Consider the following 12,774-nt stretch of genomic DNA (forward strand, 5'->3'; position numbering starts at 1 on the left):
CAAATGTCAATTTTAATAGAAAGGGCATTTGATGAGAAAAATATGAGTTAAACTTTACAAATTAAAGGTAATATTTCCAAAATTATGTTTTTCCAATTCAGCCATATCATTTGAAGATAATATATATCTTTGGTTGGCAGTGTATGCATGAAAAACTATTACAAGGAAACAAAGTTTGGTACTTTGTATTTAGATCAGCAAAATATTACACAATGTCTGGTCAACAGTAACAGCTCCATGTCTTTACATAGTATCAACGGCACCAAATATGTCGAAGATACTGTTGGACTATTATTAAAATCACACAACATAACAGAAAGCTCTTAAATGTTTAATTCTATTATATAATGATGTCTTTCTTTGCTCATCATTTTCACTCATCAAAGCCATGTCATCATAACGCAAGCAACATTTTTTCAAATCAGTTCGTGTCTATTGTTCCTAATAGTCATAGTGCATTCCCAGTTGATATGTTAGTCAACCCATTTCTGGTGTCCCCCGCCGTGATGTTGCTGGAATATTGCTAAAAGCGGCGTAAAACCAAACTCAGTCAGTCAGTGTTAGTCAATGTCAACAATGTCAAGATCACGGGAACATGTTTCAGGTCCACATCCACATACTTCCACTGTAACGTTCATGCAGGCCTCAGTTTTAGTAATATGTAATGATATACACAAACGAGTTACACGTGGTCATGACACTATGAGCATCGATCTTCACAAGTGGGATACGATGGCAAGCATAAAACAAGTGAGTGAGAACGACCACCCGATCACATTAGTTCGCTCTCACGACAACATGGGTTGCTGAAGATCAATTTTGACCTAACATATTTGTGAACCTGTGAGAATGGTTAATGAATAAATACACAGTCTCATGATATGGATAGTAGATCATTCCAAATGTCATTATTGACAACACAATGTATATCGCCAATATCAACTGGTCTCTGCGTAAGTCGTACCTCAGCGAGCCAATTGTCAAGTTGCATTTAATTTCTATCAGATATTCAATACACGCACAAAAGTTGGTATATACGTTGACAGACGCTTTAGAATTAGATTTTGAGCGGAAAACCTAGAAATCGTCCATACATATTGACAGCAGTGGGTGACCTCGCCTAGATGGATACTAAACGACCAACTGTCGTTCATTTCCCGATTTCAGTATGTCGCATGATTACGTTGTCCTTCAAGAAGAGAGTGAATGAATTGACAATAGGTATAGCATCATGGAGTTGGCTCAAACGAATCACTCTCTTCATCAGCTGATGAACGTCGACAATACAACGTCAGCTCAAAAATATTGACAGACCTCGCCTAGATGAACATTAAAAGCTGGCTGTAGTCAACTGCATTGTTCCGAAAGATATTATGAAGCCACCAGCTGTGATCAGCAGATCGGATTTCAAATGAAGGACATCTTCTGCTAGCCCAGACCTATATATTTGTTTACCCAAAATACGAACGCTAATTGAATATATCTAGGAAAATAGGTTTTTAAAATGCGTTTCCCTCTTTGTAAGAACCACATTCGCTTTTTATCGCTGGGATCTCACATGCCAGTGGTCTCTTTCATACTCAAACTTTCGGCCCAACCCTTTCTGTAATGCATTAGTCCGAACTGAAGCCAGTCTAGACCCCCACTGGTTCTGAATCTCCGAGCTCACTGGGGTAATTCAGTATATACGGAGTTATATATTTCTATAATTTTTTCCTATTTTCAGAGACTTACACTTTGCATAACGTGCCAGGCTCCTGTACATGTGGATCCAAACATGCCCCGGATATGCTTAGTGGCTTTTAAAGACCATGTCTATATTTCTGAACTCTCCCACATTAAACAACTGTTGTTAGATCCAGTATTACACTTGCACGCTGTGTAGCCCTTTTATGGCATTGGGTTTTGTACGTGTTTGTTTCTGTTGTATTTGTATGGGCTGGGGCTATTCAAGATGAAATCACCGCCTCCGTGGTGTAGTGGTTAGAGCGTCCGCCCGGAGAGCGGAAGGTCGCGGGTTCGATCCCCGACCGCGTCATACCAAAAGACGTTAAAATATGGTACTTGTTGGTCCCTGTCTGGCGCTCGGCATTAATGGGTACAACAAGGACTGGTCGGCTCGGAGTCAGTATAATGTGTCGGAGTGGGGTGTTCATGCTTCACTGCGGCATGGTATCTCAGTGGGCTAGCACTATAAAACCAGCTTAAGTCTGGGCTAGTACAAGCAGCCGCACATACACATACACACGCATGCACGTCGTCATATGAGTGAAATATTCTCAAACACGACGTAAAACCCAATTTCACCTCACCTCAAGATGAAATCCATCTAAGCAGGATTAACTGATTATTTTCTCACAAACACAGAAGTAGCGAATTAAGTGACCTAGTTTTTGTTGGTTCCATTTGCTCCCAGTTTTTCTGGTGACTGATTTTTGTGATTGTGTGTGATGATTGTGTGTTGATTTGTGTGTGTGTGTTCGCTCTAAAGGTACGACAAACCTTTTCCGCAAACACACTTCAAATGAAGATGGGTGTGTTCTTGAGTGAGTGAGTTAAGATTTTAAGTCACATCGGCAATATTTCAGCCATATCGTGACTAAAGCAAGTTATAAATATATCAACAATTTAAGTGAAATTATAAAATTCTGCCGACGAAGGACAGTAAAATAACTAGATTATCACAGATATTGATATAAAACCAGTAACTAAATCTAAAACATTTGAACTATACAAGACAATACAATATAAAAACAGGCTATTGATCGCCAACAACTGAAGGTAGATCACCATACTAGGGACCATGGGGACTTACAGTACATTTGCTTCCTGCATGGACCCTAGCTGGATTTACACCATCCCTTCAGCCATTGGCGACAGAAGAGAAACCTAGCCATAAATTAAAAGTACACATATTCTACGATTAAAAACCTGGTACACTTAAATTGACTAAATGTTTTGGGACTTACGTACCCTCTCAGGAGGACAATAATTTTACGCTACTTCAACCCCCTTTGAGGGTACAGCCACTAACAATATCAGTTACTAATTTAAACTACCAGTAATAAAATATATATCTATTTACAAAATCAGTTAGCAAGTCTAATTTTTTTAAAAAGGCAATAATTAAATGATAACTTATATGACTAAAAAGATCCTTCAGAGTTTTTACTTTGAAATAAATATCCCTTGCGATGGAATATTCAACACAGTCAAGCAAGACATGCTTGACCGTGATTCGTTCATCACAAGGGATACAAAACGGAGGATCCTCACCTTTCAATAGGTACTTATGCGTATATCTTGTGTGGCCAATACGACATCGTCGTATGATGACCTCTTCAAATCTGGACTGACAACCCAAGTAGGTGTAACCAATATAGGGTTTTATTTCATGTAATTAATAAATTGTATTTATACCTACTTGGGTGTCCCACTTCTTCTGCATCAGATCACGGATGTAGGTTCTAATGCTTGCTTTGTAATCAGAGTACGGAGTAAGAAGTGGTGTCACAGATTTGTTGAGTGCTGCCTTTGCAGCAAGATCGGCCATTGTATTCCCAGAAATACCAACGTGACTGGGTAACCAACAGAGGACGATGTCGCATTGGCCAGTTGCAAGATCATTATATAATTCTATAATTTCTATTAAAAGTGGATGTTTACAAGAAATATTTTTAATCGCCTGAAGGCAAGACAGAGAGTCAGAAAAGATTATGTATTGTTTATATTTAGGGTGTCTATTTATATATTTGAGAGCTGTTAGGATTGCGTTTGCTTCAGCTGTGAAAATTGAACTGTCAGTGGGTAATCTGGAAGATATTGGTTTGGACCCAATGACAGTGGCACAAGCAACCGCGCCACCATCCTTGGACCCATCTGTAAATAAGGATTTATATGTATTATATTTACTTTTTAATTGATTATATTCTTGTTTATATTGTAAGTCATTAGTTTCTGATTTTTTAAATTTAGTGAGTGTTAGGTCGACTTGTGTCCTAACCAATTGCCAAGGAGGAGAAGAAAGAAGACGGGAAGGAGATATATTCTCCAACTCAATGCCAGCAGCAGAAATATATTGTTGGATTCTTATCCCAAGAGGTGGGACAAGTGAAGGTTTTTTATTATACAAATCATCATAAAGAGGATTAAAAACGCAAGTGTGAGCAGGATTGGATTCATTAGAATATAACTTTGTGATATATTGTAGGGACAATTTGATACGGCGAAGTTTTAAAGATGGCTCATCGGCCTCAACGTAGACTGTCAATGGGAGAGGTTCTGAAAGACCCAATACAAAGTCTTAGACCCTGGTGATGGATAGAATCAAGTAGTTTGAGGTTGCTTTTACAGGCCCCACCATATACGATAGAGCCGTAATCAAGCTTCGAGCGGACAAGTGATCTGTAAAGGTGTAGGAGCGTAGCTTGATCCCCTTCCCACCTTGAATTAGACACGACTTTCAATAAATCGAGTGCCTTCAGGCATTTAGTTTTTAGGGATTTAATATGCGGAAGAAAGGTTAAATGGGAGTCGAAAATCAGACCCAAGAATTTGGCCTCTTTTACAACCTTGATGGGAGTGCCATTTAAAAACAGTTCTGGGTCTTTATGAGGCTTATATTTTCTACAGAAGTGTAGACAATTTGTTTTTGATTTAGAAAATTTAAAGCCGTTTTCAAGACACCATTTATTTATTTTATTTAAACACAACTGCAGTTGCCGTTCTATAGTATGCATATTCTTACCGCGACAAGAAATGTTAAAATCATCCACAAAAAGTGATCCATCAATTAAATCGTTTAAAACCTTGGATAAACTGTTGATCTTAATGCTAAATAAAGTGACAGACAAAATACTGCCTTGTGGGACACTCTGATCCTGATTGTAATGGTCAGACAGGGTTGAACCCACTCGGACTTGAAATTGCCTGTCTTTTAAAAACTGTGATATAAAAAGAGGTAACCGACCCCTTAAACCAAAATCATGCAAATCCTTTAAAATGCCATGCTTCCAGGTGGTATCGTACGCTTTCTCGAGATCAAAGAATAGCGATACTGCATGTTGTTAATTGACTATTGCATTTTTGACAAAGGATTCTAATCGTACCAAATGATCAATGGTACTACGATTTTTCCTGAAACCACATTGAATATTTGTTATGAGATTATTGGTTTCAAGATACCATGTTAATCTATTATTGACTATCCGTTCCATGGTTTTACAGACGCAACTCGTTAAAGAGATTGGTCTGTAATTAGACGGATCAGTATGATCCCGGCCAGGCTTTGGTATAGGGACTACTATGGCTTTATGCCACGAAGTTGGGAAATTCCCTGAAGTCCATATTGTATCAAAAATATTTAGAAGTGTTTCCAAACATGATTCAGGTAAATGTTTCAAGAGCTGATAGTGTATATTATCAGCCCCTGTTGCTGTATCATGAGCTTGCTCAAGGGCAGTACGTAACTCATGCATTGAAAATAATTCATTATAGTCTCTCCATTGTCTGATGTAAAATTTATTCTTTTCTTCTCCTGTTGTTTCTGATGTTTCTGAAACTCAGGGACATAATTGGATGAAGACGAATGTTTGGCGAGAGTTTCACCAAGCTTATTGGCAATGTCAGCCTTATCAGTTAACAAATTATCACCGTCCTTTAAATGATGAACGGTAGATTTGGAACCTTTGCCCTTTATTCTTTGTATCATGTTCCACACCTTTGACATCGGTGTGCGCGAATTTATTTTGGAAATATAGTTTCGCCAAGACTGACACTTATTCTGTTTAAAGCGCGTCGCGCCTTGGCATTTAACATTTTGAATTTATCTAAATTATGGACAGTTGGATGTCGGCGAAAATATTTTTCTGCTTTCTTCCTACACTTTCTGGCCTGTTTACATTCGTTATTGAACCATGGTTTACGAATATGTGGAACTGCAGCGGACTGAGGAATTGATCTGTCAGCAATGCCATTAAGGATATCAGAAAACGACTGAATAGGATCTTCACTGTTCCTAAAACGATCATGAGTTATGTGTTCAGCACACAGAGTCTCATATAATGACCAATCAGCTCTGCCGAAGTTCCTTCTTGATAAAGGTGGATCATCATCAGGGCTGATTGTTTTGAGAATGGTGGGGAAGTGATCACTCCCACACAGATCATCATGGACCATCCATTCGAATTCATTATACAAGGTTGAATCGGTGAGTGACAGATCCAGGGAAGAATATGTTCCCGTAGCTGGATGTAGATAAGTGGCTGAGTCGTCATTGAAAATACATAAATTGTTATCGGAAATGAATTCCTCAAGGATCTTACCTTTAGTATTAGTATGGTTACTTCCCCAAAGCGGGTTGTGTCCGTTAAGATCGCCCATAATGAGGCATGGCTTCGAAAGCTGATCATATAAATTGTTGAGATCGGATTGACGAATATCAGAAGATGGAGGGATATATAAGCTGCGCAGCGTCAATGCAATGTGCAGGGTGATACGAACAGCTACAGTTTGAAGATTTGTATTAAGATGGACAGGGCTATGTATAACACCCTGTCGTACCAAAATGGAAGCACCTCCTGTCGCTTTATCTCCAGGCGGAGAAAAGAGTGATAATCATTGTAATGTCTCAGATTAAAGTTGTCAGTATTTTTAGATAAGTCTCTTGAAGACATAGTGCTGACGGTTGAAGATCTTGTATTAGTAAGTGGATTTCATTGAAGTTATGTTTCAGTCCTCTGCAATTCCATTGCATTAAAGGAGACAACTGAGTCATGGTGGCTCAATTGGTGATCTCCCTCGAGTATGTAAGGAGGAACTATTCCTCCGCTTGTCCTGTGAGGACAGAGTGACCTCCATATCTAGAGGTCCAAAAGGGTTCTCTAGTGGAACCTCTGAAGGTGAAGGAACGCTAGCTGTCTGTTTCTTACTGAATTTATTCCCTTTCTGTTTTGATGAATGAACAGTGTCAGGCTGTTGGTTAGAAGTCTGTGATGATGTTTCAGGCTGAAGTTCAGTCTGTGATCCAGATGTAGACTGTGTGATACGTGATTTCTGTGGTGCGACTGAAGTTGAAGTAATGGGCTTGTCTGACTTGACCCATGTCTAGTCAGTCTGGCATGTAACAGAGGATGTTGTCACTGTGCGGGTGACTGCAGCTGAGTTGGTAATATTTAGTGGAGTTGAGGTTTCATTACCAAGTAATTTTTTGGCTTCAAAGTAAGATATATTCTGTTCACACTTTAGTTTCATTATGTTTGATTCCTTCTGCCACACAGGGCAGGATTTAGACGACGCACCATGAGGACCGAGACAATTTGCACATTTAAAATCTTTGTTGCAGTCTGTGTTCTCGTGACTTTCACCACAACGAGGGCATATCGCAGAGCCACGACAGGAATTTGACCCATGTCCGAACTTTTGACATTTATAACATCGCAAGGGACTAGGGACGTACACGTCTACCCCGATGTTAAAATACCCTGCCTTGATAGATGGCGGTAAGGATGTACGGTCAAACGTTATGAGATAGGTATTTGTTTTTACAACAGTACCCTCTTTTTTAACGGTGAAACGTTTCACAGCAGTAACACCCTGATCTTGTAGTTCCTCTGCAATATCGTCTTCCGACATATCAGACAGACAGCGAGCTCGATCTCGAATAATGCCACGACAGGAATTGAGAGTTCTGTGAACGGACACAGCAACCTCGATATTGGCAAATGTTTTGATTGATAACAGATTGAGTGATTGCTGTCTCCGTGCACATTCCACCAGAAGGGAACCATTACGGAGACGGGTGACATTTTTCACTTCCCCACAAATCCCAGATACTGCCTTGGAAATAGCAAAAGGGTTTTAATTTGATGGGAAGAAAATCAACAGCTTCAACTACCAGGAAACGAGGCCAAGAATCAGCATTAGAATGAACAGTTCTAGAAGAGTCATCAACAGTTTCTATGCGTCTCTTCTTTTCATTTCTTGATGAACCAGATGATTGGGGATTCATAATGTAAGCAAAAATGGTTCAGCATCCCTGCTCCCTACCCACCACGGAGTGTCAACAAGGACAATGTCTAACTGCATTGGGTCTCCAAAATGCAAACACCAGGGATACAGGGATGCTATACTCCAGCAAATATGACTTGAATAGCTACATTTGTTTACTAAATTCATTGTCAGGCTGGTCCTGCCCATAACAACTATTTAGAAACATATAGTAATCAGCGGTCAACATCACCAGATTGGCCCATGAGCCACCGCCTTCTGGCATAGGACTCTAGGCAAATAGATATAATAATATATTTGTGAAATACAACATTCAATATCAACATTATATAAATGTACATTGATATAAATTTGAATGATTCCATGCGCAGGGCACGGCGTGACCAGCAGATTGGTAGAACCGGGCCAGTTCTACCACCCGTCTAGGTGAAGTAAGGGCCGAAGTGGTGTGTTGGGCAACAGGAACACGGTTCCAGGATCCTATTGCCCTCAACCACCAGAATCCCGTCCTCCACCGACACAGAGGCGCAACCCACGGCAAACGGGTTGGTGGACCTAATATCCCCCCGGGTCCACAACGGGGGTCGAAGGGCGCTTAGCGTGACCCAGAACCCACCACGAGGAGGTGGCCCTTCATGGGTGCCTGGGTGTGTTCTTGATCTTGTTCTCCTTATTGGTGAAATGCCACACAACCACATCCTAATCACTATATGCATAGGAAGCACTTTTGTTATACCTATCGATGGCCTAAAACGGCCTCCCCCTTTCCGCCTCAGCGCGAAAGAAATCATACACTTTCATTATCAACTTTTTAGCCTGTACAGTGAACTTCATTTCGTCACCAGCACACAGCAGTTATCACGAAATGCCTGCGCATCAGATCAGGGATAATCTACAACGTCTTATAGTCTCCCTGATCAGATGCACCTGTCTATTCCCGTTGCAGCCTTGCGCCCCTCCGGGCCAACTGTCAACGATCATGTTTATAATGATGATAGTTTGTTAAACAACTTTTTCTGTGATGCATGACAATTCCTGAAATAACTGAAAAGGTGTTTGGGTATAGGTTATTCATGACCATCTTACCTCAAAATATTTATTAACTACCTTTCTAAACTGATATATTTAGCAATTCATTGGGACACTTTCGAGTCAAACAGACTGTAATCATGGGTAAATGTTCATGTTTGCAGCGTAAACTGATCAACATGCAGTTGAATGATGGGCATCTAGAAGTTGGACTGACTGACTGACTGAGTTTGGTTTTACGCTGCTTTTAGCAATATTCCAGCAATATCACGGCGGGGACCACCAGAAACCGGCTTCACACATTGTGCCCATGTGTGTATTCGAACCCGGGTCTTCAGCGTGATGAGCCAACGCTTTAACCATTAGGCTCTAGAAGTTGGAAGGTAACATAAAAACGTTTGGTATGGATTTACAACTTCTTTATTATTTACAACACAACGTTTCTGTGCTGCTTCTTGTCCCATTACCTGACGAATGGGCATGATGTAGCCCAGAAATGTCGTGTATTTATGATATTGAATATCTGCTTGATTTTATGTAGTATGGAAAGGCAAATCTAAGTACATTGTACTTACGGTTGCTTGTGCGATCTTTTAATTAGCATGATTATTTTCTCCAATTATATATGGGGTAATGGAAATAGAGGAGAGATGAGAGGTATCTGTTCAAGGCGTTAATACCTCCAAATAACCTGCAGGGTTGCTTGCAATACTAAACTGGGCTCGATTTGAAGACATGAAACCTACTTGCACCCAGTGCAACCTTAGGTAGAAACCTTGTTGCATCAGATAAAACAGGTTGCACCTGCTGCTCAGTATAAAATCTTCTATAAAATAGGATGCTTGAGGTTTGGTAATGATAGTTTAGAACATCATAACAAAAGAAATCTGGGACTGATAAGATTAGTTAGAGTCACTCTTCCAAGTCAGTTCCTCATCATTCTGTATTCCAGCTGAAGTCTCAAAAATACTTTGTAATATTGGGTTGCACCAGTGCAAGTAACAAAGCACTAAATCGAGCCCTGCTAAATCAATACATTTGAAAACAAGCTTACCTCAAAGAACTTTGAAAAGTAAAACAAGTACCTGTGAGTTATGCAGCTTTAAGCAGGTTCCCATCATAAGTATTTTACAGATGTTTTGTTATTGACTGAAAGCATGAATAATGAATCAAGAACTGCATTGTATAATGCATGGATGCGAAACATGTCACAGTTTACAACCAATAAACATGATAAACGAGGAGAGAGTAATAAGAGATTGCATAGCCTAAACAACTATCAAACCTGACAATGGGTTGAAGTGAAGTGATTAAGCTGATGAACTTATGAAACCTGTCTGTTTGCATAACAATGTTTTGCTTAGCCAGGTATGGTATGGGCCTTGATTTCAAACGCTTCAGCATATGTGTATAACACAATGTGAACCAAGTTTTTCTGTGACCAATTTGTTTTAGTACTGGTAACATGAGTATATAAAAAGTGTTCAAATACCTACCGAAATATCCAGAATAATACACAAGCTTTTAAGCCATGAAAACATTTGAAAATTTACAAGTTTACAAATGTTTCCCCAACTAAGGAAATATTTATATTTCGAACCCAAGTAAACTTAATACCCTGTTCGCATGCACATGATTTACATATGTGAGTATATTTACACATATGTAAATACACGCACACGTGTTGATGTAAATTTACTATGTTTTCGCATGCTGATTAAGCAAGGTGCGTAAATAGGGTATGTAAATATTGGTATCCTCCTATTTGTTACACACCCCAATACACATAAGGTCACAGACCACTGCACACACCTATTACCTATTAGTGAAGAATGGGATAGTACATACTCGTTACAGACATAGAAAGAGAACGCAACACAATTGATAAGCACTACATATCATTTTATTGCATTTGTTTGCAAATCCATGTATATGAAGTTAATCATTCTTCGATGTCTTTTATCATTTATTTCTAAACCACTGATTCAACTCAGCACACAGATTTCACATAACAAGAGTCTCGACCAAGCTTAATCAAATGTCCGTGACATCAAGGAAGTCAAGTGGTGTCCTGGTACCCTGGTGAAGCTGGTCCTTCAGTCTCTGGATTCTGTTCTCCAACTCCCTGTACACTCGCTTTCTGGACCCGATCTTGCGGATCACGATCTAGCTCTTTTCCTAAGACTGCTGATAAACTTAGCCCTAGTGACATTTTCTGGTGGATGACTGTGGTCAGAAACATTCCTGACAAGATCTCCAACTGTTGTGCATTTGCCCTTGTAGGTCTTAACAAGATAAAAACAACTGAATGTAAATATTAAATGTAAACTATAAAAACATCTTTAATCAAACAAACATTTCTTGAGTAAAAAACCCATCAAAACTGCTTGCTCTTAATCCCTTTGATACATTTGACAGTTAAGCTGCTTTACTATAGCAACTTCCTAGTAACATTACACTACTAGTATTTTAAAACTACACTGTTACACCAACTATAGCTGTTAGTAATTTATTATCTAATTTTAACTTTCTGTTTTTAAATGCAATATAGAATCTCATAGGCTGTGGCCGGATGTTGTACTCTATTTTATGATGCTTTTATGATGTACAACTTGTGACACTTTAATAAACAATCTTCTTCTTAAAAAACTATAAATCCTTCTACTGAGCAGTTTGGGCTAGTCCATTATTGTTGTAGGTATAGCAGTAATGACCCCCCAACCTGACTGTGTAACAACTGGCAATATCAGAGTGTGCAACAACTGGCATGTGTAACAAATGGGAGACAACAGTAAATATTATTTTCATTTAAGTATTAATTCATGATCTAGTCATAAGCTTGATGTTATAGTGGACAGACTGCAGTGGTATCGGAGAGAAAAGTTCCCTACCAAGACAGGTAATCGCCATGGTGGGATGATATGATTAGATCAGACGACAAAGATCGGTATGACAATTTCAAAATGATTAAAGATAGATTTGAGTTGGTTCATACCAAAGTGGAAGAGTGTCCCAAAAGAAATCTATGTACTTTTTCCGTTGGATACAAGAAAAAGGTTGCTATTAATTTGTATTGGCTTGCCTCAACCGCAGAATACAGAATAGTTGGATCATGGCTTCTATATTCTCTAATATTGTAGAATTGGTCCTCAGCAACCTGTTCTTGTCAAAAAGGGGACTAATGGGATCGGGTGGTCAGGCTTGCCGAATTGGTGTTCAGAGAAGGTTTCATGGGGGGTTTGTCACATTCCACAAATCACTTCTCAACAATGAGTGTAACTCATTGTCAGTGGGCCACTTCTACTTGTGGTTTGCCTGTCATCTCTTTAAAGGAGGAATCATTTCACTCTCATCACGGTTTTACACAACGCACAACAACAAATGTAGAGAATGAACTCAGAAAGCCCAAAATACAGCGTCTAGGGAGACACAAAACTACTGAGAGCGTACCGACAGTGTATCAAGAGATGTTATGTGTGTGTCTGTTATTTCCCCAATCAGTCCTGACCACTGTCTTCATGATCACTGATTCATTCCAAGCAATGAAGTCATTATCTGAGCATACAGTACACTACATCATTTCAATACTTTACAGGACCCTCGTACTACCAGCAAGGACCCTTAAAATCTATTGATGGGGTTCCCTTGACCCCTCTCTTTTGTAAGTCAAGGTAAAACCCTGCTTTCACTTCATTCAAAAATAACATCACACACCACACACCATAGAGAAAACAGAAA

Source organism: Haliotis rubra, unplaced genomic scaffold (genome assembly GCF_003918875.1).
Source record: "Haliotis rubra isolate DU_JTF1 unplaced genomic scaffold, ASM391887v1 Scf472, whole genome shotgun sequence".
NCBI lineage: Eukaryota > Metazoa > Mollusca > Gastropoda > Lepetellida > Haliotidae > Haliotis > Haliotis rubra.